The following is a 17548-nucleotide window of genomic DNA, read 5'->3' as shown; positions in this document are numbered from 1 at the left end:
AGCTCGGGGCGAGTATCCTGACTGACAGTGGTGAGCCAGAGAGCTATGAGGAGGTACAACAGACCGGCAAAGCTCGGGGCGAGTACGAGTCTGCCATGAATGAAGAAATAAAATCCTTAATAAAGAATGGGACTTAGGAGCTCGTAAAGCTTCCAAAAGGGCAACAGGCTCTTCACAATCGGTGGATTTATCGGGTCAATGATGAAGCCGATGGACAGAGACGCTACAAGGCGAGTCTTGTAGTAAAGAGCTATGAGCAGAAAGCAGGGATTGACCATGATCCGGACTGTGCTGAGCATTATTGTGACAGTTCGAGAACTCCATATAGAGCAGATGGATGTGAAGACAGCATTCCTTCATGTAGATTTGGAGGAAGAGATCCATATGCATCAACCAGTGGGCTTCGATGAACAAGGCAGGGAGGGCCTCGTGTGTCGCCTACGCAAGAGCTTATATGGCCTGAAGCAAGCTCCGTGACAGTGGTACATGAAGTTTGAGAACTTTATGGAGGAGAACGGTTTTCTCAAGAGATATGGAAAATCCTATGTGATACTCTTGATTTATGTTGATGGCATGTTGATTGCAGGGCCCGACTTGGCCCGCATTGAGGAACTCAAGGGCCGTCTCTCCGAGTGCTTCGAGATGAAGGATATGGGTCCAGCAAACCAGATTCTTGGGATTAGGATCATCAGAGACAGATCAACATAGAGGCTGAGGTTGTCTCAGAAGGCCTACATTATGAAGATTCTTGAAAAGTTTGGCATGGAGAAAGCTAAATCAGTGGGCTCACCGTTTGCGAGCCATTTCAAGCTATCGAAGACCCAAGCACCAGATACTGCTGAAGAGCATGAGTTTATGGCTAACATACCATACGCTGCTGTTGGGAGTTTGATGTATGCAATGGTGTGCACGAGACTAAATATTGCACAAGGAGTGGGAGTTGTGAGCCGTTTCATGAGCAATCCAGGGAAGCAATGGGTACGGTCAAGTGGCTTCTACGCTACTTGAGGTTCTTGACCGACCGTTGTCTTGAGTATGGCAGGACAGATTTATAGCTAGAGGGCTTTTGTGATACAGACTACGCCGGAGACATAGACTCAAGAAGGAGCACGAGCGGCTACATCTTCATCTTGGGTGGTGGAGCGATAAGTTAGAGATCTAAGTTATAGGATACTATGACTTTGTCGACAGCCAAAGCAGAGTACGTATCTGCAGTAGAGGCAACAAAGGAGTTTCTATGGTTGAAAGCTTTTCTTCTCGAGCTTGGGGTAAGCTTTAAGAAATACTTCATCCACTACGACAGTCAGAGTGCCATTCACTTATCAAAGAACGACGCATTCCGTGCTCGAACCAAGCATGTTGACGTGAAGCACTATGCCATATGGAGATGGCAAAGCAGGAACGAGTAGGTACAACCCAGCTGATATGCTGACCAAGCCAGTTCTGCTTAAGAAGGTGAGGCTGTGTGTAGCCTCATATGGTCTCCATTGAGAATGTTGAGAGTCGTGCAATATGCCAAAGATACAAGACATCCAGATGATGCAACCAAGAATGGTGTAAAGATATGATTGATATTCAATCAAATCTTCAAGTGGGAGATTGTCAACTAGCAACCACCATTTTTGACAATGTAAAATTCGGTGGCCGAAAAGTTTAAAAAAATTAAAAGTTGGGGGCCTAACCACAGGAAATATAATATAAAATTCGTGCATAATGTTTTTCCAAACGCTATAGATAGGCCCAAAACTCTTAAGGAAAAATTCATCCCAGAAACAACATCTTTTATAGAAGAGTGAGAGAAAGAGAAAATAAAGAGTTTTTCTAATATCGAGGAGATGGTTTGTGAGAATTCTTAGAGTGTATCTTGATCAAGTGAGGGTGTTCTCTTTGATCTAATTCTTTTTTGGAATATAAAAGAATTGGGCGTCGTCGTTGCACTGTAGAATAGCTCCGGAAGAGTGAACCACATTATATATGTGAGTACTGTGATTGAATATGTGTCTTTATTCTGTGATTCCAAAATCATTTGGGTGTGTATTGCGTCTCCGTTCGAGGCGTTCTTGTTGACGTATACCCTAACAATAGAGAAATGTTTTCATTTGCACTCAGAGACCAATAGAAATCCATAAGAACCATGAACTACACATTAGATAAGAGTAATTGCCATTTCTCGATTTGTGTGGGTCATCCTTGCGTAGGGGTCATGCTAATCTTCTCTGTATCGTTCCAATTTTATTGGAAGTGTATTAGTACATACTCACATATGGTCATGATTTTTGGGATTGAATGCTCCATTTACAGGTTGGTGTTACTACTGGATATGTATCATTGGGAGAATGAAGCTACCACGAGTTTGGTCTTTTGGTTTATTTTGTTTCTTCAGCAGCTCCAAGTGTATAACTCAAAAATCTTTTGTGATAGATTTGTGTTATGTATACTTTTGTGCAGCGAGGGATGTCTCACTTCATGATGTACCTGCTCCCAAGTTTCAGGGAGGAATCATGTAACTTTTTACTATCAATGAAATCTATATCTTTTGAAAAAAAAAGATAAGAGTAATTGCGTGAACACCATATGTGCAAGCCACTTGATCGAAAATCATTCCCCTTATCCACTCGCGAACTAATAATGCATTTCTGCGGTAATGATTAGCGCGTTCCAAAACCTATATATTCACTGAAAAGCCATAGAAAATAGGATTCACACAAAACCAAGTTCTGTACACTAATGTCACCATATAAGCTGTCTGACTTCACATGGTCTTCTTGTTATCGATTGACTTTAACTGAGCTTCATAGATTCTCATCCTCCTACATGCGATCGTACTCTTGAAGAAATCCTTCGGATCGCTTCTTTAGAGCCGATGCATCAGCTTCTGAAGCTATCGCCTCCTTTAGCTTTGCATCGGATTCAGATTTCAGTACCTTTATCTGTTCATTCAGGCTAGCAATTTCTTTCTCTTTTGCTTTTATATCATCTGCACTCCCGTTGTTTGATTCTTCAAGTGCTCTGTTTGTTTTCATTACAGCCTCCATGCTCTTCCTCAACCCACGAAGTTCCCTCACATAATGATGCAGTCGGTCAATTATAAGTGCAAGAAACAGGCAATAACCTGCAAAGGTGAGAACAATTTGCACCTTATTTCAATAAACTGATAAGAGTTAATAATGCAAGTAAAGTATATTCATATTTTCGTCACAGAAAAACAAAGAGACTATTAAGTAGCTATGACATGAGATATACAAAGTTGAAATTTTTACGGAAGAGAGATTCATATGAGGAAAGATAAGTTCTTTCCGAAGACAAAGTTATATGCACCAAACTCAATCCTTCAAGTCATTTAAACCCAGGTCAATAATGTGTATAGATCAGTATCATGACTAGAAATAAAAATAAGTAGGAAGAGATATTATCCGTCATCACAGCGGGCATAAGGCATGATCCATATGAGAATACCAAGCACGATTATGTGAGTGTCACGAAATTATGCCAATTCTCTTAAGACTCACTAGTTTAGACTAATTTCTTTTCTATAAGACAGGTTGTTTGTTGCTAGAAATTTATTATCATCATTGTATTGCCAACTATCAGACATGAAGCTGATTAAATATCATACATGTATTTTCCTGAGTTAAAAATGCAAACACGGTATCTGAAATTGCCAACACACACACACACTAGATATGAGCTGGTAGCTCATTTTCCAAAATGAGGTGCGAGCCCCATCCTATTGTGACTAGCAAGGGGCTCACATGGCATTGAGCTGGCAGCCTATTTTGCAAATGAGCTGTCAGCTCATATACATTTTTTCCTATATGTGTGTGTATAGTGCTAAGAAGCAAGCAACTAAGTGGCATTAACACAGTTATAAGACACACAAGGACACACAGTGCTACTCTAAAACAATATATACAAACCCACTCTAACAGCGACAAATGTCATTTACATGATACTACTTCATGATTGAAGTGTATGTGAAACAAAATGCGTCTATAGTATGCATACATATATATATGGAATGAAGTTATACAGTGAGGATTGAGAGATAGTTTTATACTCTAACATGCTCCTGGAGATTGAGCACCCTTCTTATGGGACGAAACCTGGACTATCAACTTTTTTTAAATCCTTTTTAAAATTTGTGCTCGGTGGATATTAGACCTAGGCTATGCTAGAGCCATGTCTAAAAATCCTGCTAGTATACTGAAACTCTAAAGTTACAGTGAGCGTTAAGCGTTATAGTTTTATATTCACAATATCTTATACAAAAACACAAGTTCCCCCTCACATATAGGTGCCATCATCCTACTAATAACATTAGGATTGAGATCTTACCTGCTAGTATTCAGCCAATGCTTAGTTGAAGTGAATCTCTAAGGGAATGGAATCACTGAAATGTACAATCATTTTTCTTATAGTTCCCTTGTGAATAAAAGAAATAATAGACTGAGCTCAGACTCCCTTCTTTGTCTGATATAACACCATAGTATAAATTAGATTGTTGCAATCACAAGAGCCACTCATGAGCTGGGTTGAATGAGAAACACAGCAAACAGGGCAAGATATTCAAGCAAATGATTCAATAGCGCATTAATGTTGACAGACCTCACCTAGAATCCTTGTGTAGTTGTGTAGTAGAAGAAAGAGAGATGCCTTGGAAAATCGAAAAGAAATGGTATATAATAGTTCTTAAATTTAGTTCCTCTAACCATTACACCAAAACTCTGAAGTTATGGTAAGGCTCAAGAATTATAGTTTTATATTAATTCTAACATGCTTCCGCAGGTCGAGCGCCCTTTTTTATGGGTCGAAACTTGGACTCACGTAGCGGTGTCAATTTTTAGAAAATCTGCATTTAATTCGTGGCCGGTAGGATTTGAACTTGAGTTGCTCTGATACCATCTTAAATTTAGTTCCTCTAACGATTACCCAAAAACTCCGAGTTATGGTGAGGATCAAAGATTATAGTTTTATATTAATTCTAACAATAGTGATGAAAGGTGCATGGTTTTGTATGCCTCAGAATGAAATAGACAAAGGTCCAATGCTTTTAGGACGGGTCAATCACAGAAAAAATGACAACACTCTAGCACTCTTTTTTAGCAGGACAATTATGCTTTAGATCACTTAGATGTCATAGAAAATAAATTGAGCGTGAAATAAAAATAGCGTTACTATTTGATACTTGTGTCTTTGATTGTATATGTGAGTGATAATACTTGCTCGTTAGTTTTGCTGGTGCTCAAGTACAGTGGCGGGGCCACGAATTTCGTTAGGGGGGTCCAAAACTAATTAAACGCGATAACATGTGTGCATGCATGTGTGTGTGTGTCTAAACATCAATTTAAGAAAGAACAAGTCTCCAGATACCTCTCATCTATTGTTTCTTTCTCCATACTTCCTTCTAAAACAGCCTCGACCAAAAATTTGATCACTGCAAAAGTTCATCATCCCATTTTGCTCTTGTAGCTTGCTATCCTAACCCTAAATTATGCATCTTAACCCAACATGTTAGCATTTTACATACTGCCAATCATTCCAACATGTTGTATGTTGTGAGGAGAGAACTTCAACATCACTCTAGGTGAGTTAAGCAACAACTCCAGTAAAAATTGTAAGTATGCCAGAAAAAAATGTTAACTTCTAATCTTTTTCATGGAAGGTTAAATTTTGAAAAGAAAAAGCTCAATATTAACATGGAATGCAATACCTTTTTCCTCTAATTTCAATTTTTCTGGTAGCCAAACTTTAATAGTTAGTGGATATCAATTTGAATTGGAAGAGACAAAGAGGCGCAGTCAAAGAATGAAGGAGAAGAAGGAGGATAAAAATGAGGGTGACAAAGAGGCGCAGTCAAAGAATGAAGGAGGAGGATAAAAATGAGGGTGATAAAGATGAAGAAAAAAAATGGAAATAAACCACTGAATCAACATGTATCTTTCCTCCCACATTTTCAGGATAACTCTTAAAGGAGCAAACTATACTTTTTGTCCAAGTTTGTCTTCCAGCTGGTCATATATTTTCAAAAATCTTTAACCATTCTATATGTAATCTTGCGGCTCAAACATTGAGAGCATGAGATTCCCTCTCCTATTAGGAGGAGAATAGTCCATCTCTCTCTCTCTCTATATATATATATATATAGAGAGAGAAAAAAACTTATGTCAACTTAAGTGGACCATCCACCAAAGTTTCTATTCACTGATGATACCTAAAGATCCGTGCATCATATGAAGAGACTTTTTATCAATGGATAGAAACTTTGGTGAATAGTCCACTTAAGTTAACATAAGTTTCTATATATATATATATAGGTGAAAACTTGTGTCAACTTAAGTGGATAGGAAATAGTTGTCCATCAAACTTTTTATCCATGGATCTTGCCTAGGGATCCTTGCATGATATAAAGAGACCTTTTATATTAATAAATGAGTGGCTAAAAAGTTTAGTGGACAACTATTCCCTATCCACTTAAGTTGATAGGAGTCTTGCTCTCTCTCTCTCTCTCTCTCTATATTATAGTCATTTATCATTCTAGTATTAACTTTGTCTAATCGTGTTCTATTTCATATATTATCAGTGTTTATGTTCACATGTTCATCAATAATTCACTGTATGCTTATTTGCAATGTATCAATGTTTTTATTAAACGAATTTATGCCCTTCTTATATCTACATTTGTTTATAAATCTAATTGATCTTCCATAGTTCGTGTTTTATGTATTATACATCTTTATTACGTATATATATATATATATATATATATATATATATATATATATATATTGACACACACGTATATGTATAAGTATATGCATTCTTGATTAGCAACTAGGCATCATATTATACAATAATACTTTCAAATCATATTTCAAACTAGAATATAGTGTTTACAATGATACTCTTCTTGCATTTACTTCCTGAAAATGCTTCATAACATCTTCCTCATTTTTTTGGGTCAATGAAAAAAAATTTATCCATTCACCAATATGAGAAAATGTTAAGTACATCAAGAATCTCATTTTTTATGAGAACAAATTGAAAAAACAACTTTGAAAGCCCCTAAAAAAACATGTACAGGTTATTTACAAAGAGAGGAGCCATGTTCTGTGTTCTTCTAAAATTGGAGAATTAAGATTTATGGACAAGATATCCAGCTTGATCTCTTTAACCAGATGCTCAACACTACTTCTCTTTTGTTGAAATATCATGACATTCCTCTCACACCAGATCCTGTAAATAGCAGCAGCAAAGGCTATTCTTTTGATACCTTGCTTGAAACCATTCCCTCTCAGCCTTGTGCAATACCAATCCAGTAGAACACCCCAGTCACAAGCTTTCCAGGTGAATTGAAGCCAATCTACAATGCAATTCCACACCTCTTTGGAAAAACAACACTCAAAAAATAAGTGATTACGGCTCTCCAAGTTTCCTCCAGAGCATAAGCAACACACATTTTCATTTACAACACCTCTCCTCATCAACCTGTCTTTTGTTAGTAATCTATTTTGAACAACAAGCCAGCATATGAATGCATGCTTTGGGTAACACCTTCTATCCCACACAGTGTCATGCCATGGTACCTTCTGAAAAACAGGGGAGATAGCGTAATACACAGCAGAAATCTGGATTTTAGAGTTTTTATAGCAAGAATTCAGGAGGTTCTGCAGATTATCAATTCCATCACAGTGGTGCACAGATTTATCCCTGATTTTCAACAATTGCTTCCACATCTAGGAATCACCAGCTTTAGCATTTACGTGGCAGATATCTCTATGTCTCAAGTAGGTTCCATGAACCCATTTAATCCAAAGAGTATCTTTATTGACATGGATATTCCATAAGTTCTTCAATGTTGCAGCCAGATTCCAAGTAGCTGCTGAATACACACCAAGACCACCCTGTTGTTTTTAACATCTTCCTCATTAATAATATAAATATAACATTTTTAATATAGCAAACCTAACAATCATTTATATATTCATCTTGCATTTAGTTTCAAAGGTCACTCTTAATAATTTTAATATTGCCAAAATTGCTCTTTGAATATTTGTCGTTGCAATGCTCAAGATTAGTGCAAACTTCACGAATGAATAGCTACATAAGAAAATGTAGTTCTCAAGTTGATCATTAAACCTCCACGAAATCACTTTTAGGGGGGAAAAAAGAAACTTTGGGATAAAACTCGTCTAATCAAATCACTTTTCGCTTATTAAACAAAGATAAATGAATAATTTGGTTTAAGAAATTCAAAAAAAACTCCATATTATGATTATCAAAACAACTTTTCTATTCTTGAAAATAATAATCTATAGAAATATTGTATAATTTAACTTTGATAGAGGGAGGAACAAAGATAACTAAGTTTGAGAAAATTATCATATGTTATGCATTTAGTCCCTAGCTATGAAATACTATTAGCAAATCACATTACATACTTTTATCTTTTATTATTTTAAGGTGGGGCCAAGACCCCCTGGCCCCAAGGTGGCTCCACCACTGCTAGTATATGCTCCTAATATTCTATCTAGCAAAACTCGTAGTCTAAAAATTGAATTTTCAAGGATGAACAAAAAAGTCCAAAATAATGCCTTAATCTTATTTTTAAACTATTATTAAAGGAAGCCTTTAGGATATCAAGACAATGTCATTGATTTTCCAGATAACATTTATTGGCAATGTTTGTCTACCTAAGAATAAATTTGGAAGCTCTTACTGCATGCTACTGAATAATTGTTATTATTATTAGTTTTATTTTTGCATATAGTACATAGTTAATCATGACTTACATAGGCTTCATTTTGTATAAAGTTTCATTTTGTACAAAGTGCATATTTATTGCGACCATATAAGTTGGTGAAGAATGCTGCCTTCATCTTAGATTCTCATATTTAACACTTCCCAATGTTGTGTAATACTTCCAAACTTTAAATACAAAAACGGACATCTAAGCAACAATAAATTACCTATCTAAGAATTTATAAGAAAGCAAAAATATTTGATTATGACAGCAGATATTTTGCACATACACCAGATCAGAAGTTTCAGTTAGCAACAATTCAAACACAAACACCAATCTGACAAATTCCTCAGTTTATAGTTGTGACGTTGCCAAAGACGATTTTGCCTCTAACGATTAACATAATAGAAGGTTTGAACATCACAACGTGGATAAGTGTAACTTGTGTTTTACTTAGTGGATAGTTATGTTTTGTGGGTAGCAGTAGAGAAAAGAGTGGTGTTAGTGGGTAGAGATAATATTAGTGTAGTTATATATAGTTGTTGTAATGAAGATGATGGTATGAATGAGAGTTATTGTTTGCTTATCCTCTAGTTCTTCTCTTTATCTTCTTCCTCTGTTCCTCTTCTTCTTCCTCTATCATTCAACATCGTCATTGGTATCAGAGCCAAGTTTCGACATGGACACTCGCGGCAAAACGAATGCCGAATTCCGCAATGAGATCAATGAAATATTAACACGACATGAGTCCAGCTTTGATCAAATTAATGCTACACTCCAAATGGTGTTAACAGAACTTCAAGCTCTACAAACCGTTCGGAGCCCACATACTAATAATCTTGAAACTAACTCATTTGCTCCAGGAGAATCCTCACATTCGCCACAGGCTGCTCGTTCTACCACCAATAATGACCACCGTCACCAACACCTCAAATTGCCCTTTCCAGTCTTCTTCCTCTGTTCCTCTTCTTCTTCCTCTATCAAATTCGACCTCATCAGACTATTATGGCCTTAAAACAATGCAATGCAACAAATTGAAATCTATGGGGCATTCAGAGGATAACTTTTTTGATGGCACTTTATACTCTCAAGAACCCCAGCAGAGGTAATTTTTTTCTTTTAAAGAGAACAAGGGCGCACTTTGGTAATGGAGATTTAAAACACAGTGAATATGATATGGTCCACAATTTCATGGTTGTTTAAAAAAAAAGAAAAAGAAAGACCAGCTCCTCTTTTCTATTAAAATACGATGAATAAAAGGCATCAATAGCAGTCAACCAATTTCACCATCTCATGCACGGGCCTATCCTCTCCCTCTATGCAATAGCATTTAAAACTTTCAGTTAGGTTTATCAAACTTACAAATTTCATGTATTTGTAACATTAGCCATCACACCTAGTAGCTGCATATAAGTTCAAAGGTCAGACATAAAAAATCAAACAACCACCTAGCATAAACTTAATGGCAATTTGAAATTAAAAGATGGCAAACATCTAACAGTCAAAGTTATCAAAGTATTTTCCCCAACCAAGTCAAATGTAATTATGACACAGATCAAAAAACCTACAAACAACGTAAGAAAGACCCTCATATCCAAAATGCTAAAATTCTAAGATTCAATCAATAAAAAAGTACCTTAAAACCAAAAAAATTATTCCTTCCTCCTTGCAAAGAACAAAGAATAATTGGCCAGTAGCCAAATCTTTTTCCATCCTTTGCTCTCTATCTGACTTAAGATGCAAGCATTATCAGTATCCACGGATTCCGTATAGCACTAACAAAACTCAGTAATAATATCAAAATTAAAATTTGAAACCTTATTTACGATAATATCAACAACCTAAGGTCAACGTGCACAACTAAATCATCATTATAGTTTCAAAAAAGTCCTCCATTAACCATCAAAAAGTTTAGTTATGACAATAAAAAGATCTAGCAACCAAGATTAAATGTGTCAATGCCACTACTTAAACAAATCATTTAATAGAATGACGAAACTTAAAAGGAAAAAACCAGATAAAATTTTAACTCTTTTTCACGATCAAATGAACAAGATCACATTTAGTAGATTACCTATTAGAGAAAAACCCATGTGTTAACAAAATCTAATATTAACAGCAAAGTTTATAATGTTCAAGCATTAAAATATCTAAAAATTAAAATTCATAAGATTCCTAATTAATACCAAACTTAATTCGATAATATTATCAATGTTAAAATTCAGAAGCCAAACTGAAGCAATGTCACGAAACCTACAAAAATCAAGACAACCAAAAGTAACATCACAATCAATCAACAGAGAATCTTTCCTCCTGTAATAGAAATCTAGCAAGCAAAATTAAAGTATTCTAAATATCTAATATTCAGGCATAATAATCCTAAAATTCTTATTAAGACAAAACTTAATTCAATAGCATTATAAAAGTTAAAATTCAAGGAAGATAACTGAAAGTAACAGTCCATTTTTTTAGAGAGAGGAAGGAATTTAATTGCATCAATTCCACTTCTTAGACAAATCAACTACAACAATGTACCAAACTAAACAAAACCCAGATCAAATTTCACTTTTCTTTCTTTCAATAGTGAAGAACTTGGTCAAGATCAGACTGAAGAAAAAACCCATTAGAGAAGCCTATACGTGAACAAACGCTGATACCTACAATGCTAAATTTCTACTATTCAAGCATAAAAAACCTAAAATTAAATTTAGTAAGGTTCCCTATATTAGCAACAAACTTGATTAAGCAACACTATCAATGTTAAATGTACCGATTCCACTGCTTAAAGAAATAACTATTAGAATTCATCACCAACTTAGATTATTCTAGAACAACTTTCTGGAACTTCTTTCTAGTAACATCCGACAAAATATCTACCAAGAAGTTTCTAGGAAGATTTAAGTGTATGGCTAGTATTTATTCTTCTAGAAACTTCTTACTAATCTATGGCTAAAATTAACTCTTCTACACTTCCTAGCCCTCTTAAACAACTATAAATAGGGGTCTTGGACTCTCATTTGTGTAAGCAAGCAAGAAGTAAGCTTGAAAGCTTGCGTGTGTAGTGTAGGCTTGTGTGAGTGTTCACCAAAATAAAAAGTTGTGTGAAAGTAAGATGCTCTTGTAAGAGCAGGTATTGTACTCTCTAGTGTTCTATCAATAAAAGTTTCTTTTGTGAAGAGGGTTTTATTCTTCAAATTCTATCAAAGTGGTATCAGAGCAAGGTTCTATCTAGTCGGGCCAGTCGTAGGTGCTCATGTACGAGATGACGAACATGATCTAGCCACAGATTTCGAAGCTGATGAAGACTAATTACGACAACTAGAGTATCCATATGAAAGTCTTGCTCGGCTCGTAAGACTTGTGGGAGCTCGTGGAGAATGGCTACACTGAGCCAAAGTCACCTGCAACAGAAGCAACTCTCACCGCTACACAGAAGAGTGAGCTGAAGGAGGTCAGAAAAAGAGACAAAAATGCTTTGTTCCTAATATTCTAAGGCGTAGATGAATCAGCGTTTGAGAAGATTTTCAATGTCATGTCCTCTAAAGAAGCATGGGAGATTTTACAAAAATCCTATCAATGTGCGGAAAGAGCCAAAAAGGTACGCCTCCAAGCATTAAGAGTTGAATTTGAAATTTTGAAGATGAAAGCTACAGAATCAATATCAGACTATTTTAGTAGAGTTCAAACAATAATTAATCAAATGAAGAGAAATAGAGAAGTAATTAATGATGTAAGAATTATGGAGAAGATACTTAGAACTTTAGACTCTAAATTCAAATATATTATTCCGGCAATACAAGAGTCTAAAGATCTTTCCGAAGTTTCTATTGATGAGCTACAAGGTTCTCTGCAAACTTATGAACAAGATATAAATATCAGTTCAAATCAAGCGGAGAATCTAGAGCAAGCATTACAGAGTAAGATGACTATCAAAGAAGATAGTCGAAGAGGACGTGGAGGCTATAGAGGCAGAGGCTCTTTTCGAGGTGGCTCAAACTTCCAACAAGATCGTAGGAGACAGTACTAAGGAGGCCATGAAAATCAAGATCGAAATGGAGATCGTGAACGATCGTTCGATCGAGGACGAGGTCGTGGCGCACGAGGACGAGGACAAGGAAGAAGTTACCAGGAGGACAAGTATCAGCCATAGTGTTACAAATGCAAGAGATACGGCCATCTCAGCTACGAATGCTGGGAGAAACCAAATCAAGTGGCAGAAAAAAGTAACTTTATAGAAAGGGAGCAGCCAGACACTTCAACAGTCCTGCTGACGTATCAAGAGAATGAAAGCAAGAATCAAGATATCTGGTATCTGGATTCAAGTGCCAGTAACCACATGTGCGGTATCAATGAGTTCTTTACCGAGCTAAACGAGACGGTGCAAGGAGATGTTACTTTTGGAGACCAGTCAAAGATTTCAGTAAAGAGAAAAGGCAAGATAATGATCCAGATAAAGACGGGCGAGAATAGGTACATCTCTGACGTCTATTATGTTCCAGCACTACGAAATAATATTGAGTCTAGGTCAGCTCCTTGAAAGAGGCTATGATATACATCTAAAAGACAGTGCCCTCATTATTAAGAATAAAAATAAAGTAATTGCAAAGGTGAACATGTCTCAAAATAGATTACCTTAAATATTCATACTGACCATGTCAGTGCTTAAAGATGATTATGAAGGATGAGTCTTGGCTGTGACATTTGAGATTTAGGCATCTTGCATTCAGTGGCCTAAATCTTCTGTGGAAAGAGAAAATGGTGAAAGAATTGCCGTAAATTAACCATCTGAACCAGCTATGTGAAGGTTGTATGAAGGGCAAGCAACATAGAGAAGTTTTAAAGTTGGAAAGTCAAGAAGAGGAACAAAGATGCTAAATTGGTCCACACAGATATTACAGGACCATTTGAAGTCGTCTTTCTTGGAGGAAACAGATACTTTCTCACATTTATTAATGATTATAGCAGAAAAACTTGAGTTTATTTCTTGAAGGAAAAATCCGAAGCTCTGGAGAAATTTAAAGAATTCAAGGAGATGGTAGAAAAGCAAAGTGGGTATCACATCAAGGTGCTCCGATCAGATCAAGGCAGAGAATATACTTCGAAGGCATTCAACAATTTCAACAAGCAGTACGGGATAATTCATCAACTCACTGTCGCCTACACATCACAACAGAATAGCATAGCAGAGCGGAAGAATCGTACCATTCTTGATATGATCAAAAGCATGTTGAAGAGCAAGTACCTGCCAAAGACTTATTGGGCTAAAGCCGTGAACTATGTAGTTTACCTCCTCAACCGATGTCCGACAAAGAGCGTAAAGTTCAAGACACCATTAGAGATGTGGAGCAACATCAAGCCAAGTGTCAACCACCTAAAGGTGTTTGGATGCATTGCATATGCACACATCCAGAACAGAAAAGAAAGAAGTTGGACGATCTAGAAGAAAATTGCATATTCGTTGGGTACGAGAGGAGGACAAAAGCATACAAGCTCTATAATCCAATTACAAAGAAGATGATCATTTCAAGAGACGTGGAGTTCGATGAAGAAGTTTATTAGAAATGGACCGATGAAGATAAAAATATTAAAGGTATGTTCTTTGAAGATAAGGATGATGACTTACAGGAGGTTGGAAGATCAGAACAAAGTCCACCTAATAGTCCAGCTCCATCAACCCTAACATCGACGCCGACATCATCACCATCCAGCTCAAATGAAGGAAGCTCTTCAGGGGGTGCAACAAGGAGGATGAGAAGCCTAAGAGATCTGTACGATGATACAGAAACTGTCGAGATGATGGAGGACTACACACTATTCTGCTTGTTTACAAAATATGATCCGGTCAGCTATGAAGAAGTTGCTCAAGAAGACAAGTGGAGAAAAGCCATGGATAACGAGATCGAGGCAATCAAGAGAAATGACACATGGGAGCTCACTACCTTACCTGAAGACCATAAACCAATTGGAGTAAAGTGGGTGTACAAGACAAAAACAAATCAAGACGGAGGAATCGAGAAATTCAAGACCAGACTTGTTACAAAGGGCTATAGTCAGCGAGAAGAAGTTGACTATGAAGAAGTGTTCGCACTAATCGCGAGGATCGACATTATTCGATTCATTATCGCATTAGCAGCACAGAAACGGTGGAAGATCTACCGGATGGACGTGAAGTCTGCATTCCTGAATGGCTACCTAGAAGAAGAAGTCTACATCAGGCAGTCACTGTGGTACGAGGTGAAGAACCAAGAAGATAAAGTCTATAAGCTGAAGAAGGCATTGTATGGATTAAAGCAAGCATCCAAGACGTGGAATGCCAAAATCAATGCATACTTCCAAAAGAATGGATTCTAGCGGAGCCCGTATGAGCATTTTCTCTATACCAAGAAGAAGGATGGAGACATTATGATCGTATGTCTCTATGTGAACGACATGGTCTTCATCGGCAACAATCCGAAAATGTTCGAGGAGTTCAAGAAGAACATGATCAGGGAGTTCGAGATGACTGACATTGGAAAAATATCATACTTTCTTAGAGTAGAAGTATCGCAATCTGAGAGAAGAATCTTTATTTCTCAAAAAAAGTACGTAAAGGAGATCCTTCAGAAGTTCAACATGAACAACTACAAACCAGTTGTAACTCCTATCGAAGTCGGAGTGAAGCTGAGGAGAGACTCACCAGGAATCTCTATTGATCCAACTTTGTCTAAGAGTTTAGTCGGAAGCTTACGATACCTGACCATCACAAGACCCGACATAATATTTGCGGTTGGACTGGTGAGCAGATTCATGGAGGAGCCAACGCAAGAACACTTCAAGATGGCCAAGAGGATTCTCAGGTATGTTCAAGGAAGCATTAATGAAGGATTATTTTACTCACAAAGTGTAGATCCAAGACTAGTCGGTTACACCGACAGTGACTATGGGGGAGACTTGGATGAAAGAAAGAATACATCCGGCTATATATTCAGCATTGGATCAGCAGTCTTTTCTTGGTCATCAAAGAAGCAGTCAGTTGTTGCTCTATCAAGTTGCGAAACGGAATACATTGTTGCATCTGCAGGTGCATGTCAAGCGATATGACTTAGAAATCTAATGAAGGAGCTGCAACATGAACAAGAAGCACCGACAAAGATTCTCATCGACAACAAGTCAACTATTGCACTTGCCAAAAATCCGATAGCACATGGACGGAGCAAACACATAGAGACAAGATATTATTTCATCCGACATCAAGTTAAAAATAAGACTGTGATGCTAATATATTACAAGTCTGAAGACCAAATCGCTACCATCTTCACCAAGCCACTAAAGACAGAAACATTTTTGAAGCTTAAGAATAAGCTTGGACTTGTGAGAAATGAAAGTTGGTGATGAGGTGGAGTATTAGAATTCCTCACCAACTTAAATTATTCTAGAACAATTTTCCAGAACTTTTTTCTAGTAACCTCCTACAAAATATCTATCAAGAAGTTTCTACGAAGATACAAGTGTATGGCTAGTATTTATTCTTCTAGAAACTTCTTACTAATGTATGGCTAGGATTAACTCTTCTACACACCTAGCCCTCTTAAACAACTATAAATAGGGGTCTTGGGCTCTTATTTGTGTAAGCAAGTAAGAAGTAAGCTTGAAAGCCTGAGTGTGTAGTGTAGGCTTGTGTGAGTGTTCACCAAAATAAAAAGTTGTGTGAAAGTGAGGTGCTCTTGTAAGAGCAAGTATTGTACTCTTTAGTGTTCTATCAATAAAAATTTCCTTTGTGTAAAGGGTTGTATTCTTCAAATTCCATCAATAACCCACAACAATGTACCAAATTAAACAAAACCCGGATCAAAATTCCAGCTGTTTTATCAAAATCCAAGAACTGGGCGAATGTCAGACTGAGAAAAAAGATTACCCATAAGAGAAGCTTCAAGCATCTGAAGGCTCACGAGGACCTGATCAGTGGGGGTAAGGGCCCCACCGCCGCCCTCCTCGGATTCGGTTCCGATGTGGGTCATGCTGTAGAGGGTGGAGGTCATGACCACCGCCACTGTTGCCCCCACGGTCCTTCACCATCACCGGACCTCGGCCGCGCTTGAGGCGTGGCTAGCTTTCTTAATGGGGTCTCGAAGAGGAGGACGATGACGATGGAGACCTCGGCCGCTAACAGGGCGAACAGGAGTTGGATCATGGCCGCTCCTTTTTCCCCCACTTTTTTCCTCTTTTGGATTGTTGAAGGATCAAAGCCTCAAAGGGTTTTTGGGTTTTCAGCTGGAGATGGTGAATATATCGTTGGGTTGAATTTGCACTTGTCTCGGGTTCTGGTTGGGTTTTTACTCCCATGAGACCCTATATTCTTTCTTAATCGCCCTCTACATTTTCATATTTCTAACCGACCCACAAAATCTATTTAAGTACTTAGGAACAAGACTCCTTGGCAATTGAAGGATCACATGAACTAATGAAGGGTTCCAGTCCAAAGAGTATAATAAGAGAGAGAATTAATTATATTTTTTTTTATAGATTATAACTTATAGATCATATATTAACCAATACATTAAATGCTTGTGAAGAAAGATATAACGAGTATCTCTTTTTGTTATATTAACAGGAAAAAAAATTAAGTTTTTTTATTTTTATCAATTAAAGTAGATAATTTGAGTGGTAAGGTATTTCCTAGATACATTAAAATCTTAGGTTTGAAATTCAAAATTAGATAGCTTAATCATCAATCTCTCTTTTACAGATCTAAATAAAAATTTACGATATCTTAAAAACTAAAAAAGTGATTGAGATTTTAATGTATGCTCATATTACAATCTAAGACTG

At 37.0% G+C, this 17548-nt stretch overlaps 1 pseudogene; it reads right to left on the bottom strand.

The window, feature by feature from the left end:
* Nucleotides 2588–16910, bottom strand: LOC109845196 (annotated as a pseudogene).

This window comes from Asparagus officinalis, chromosome 6 (genome assembly GCF_001876935.1).
Source record: "Asparagus officinalis chromosome 6, Aspof.V1, whole genome shotgun sequence".
Lineage (NCBI taxonomy): Eukaryota > Viridiplantae > Streptophyta > Magnoliopsida > Asparagales > Asparagaceae > Asparagus > Asparagus officinalis.
Note: the sequence above shows the minus strand (reverse complement) of the source record. Positions and strands in the feature narration are given on the sequence as shown.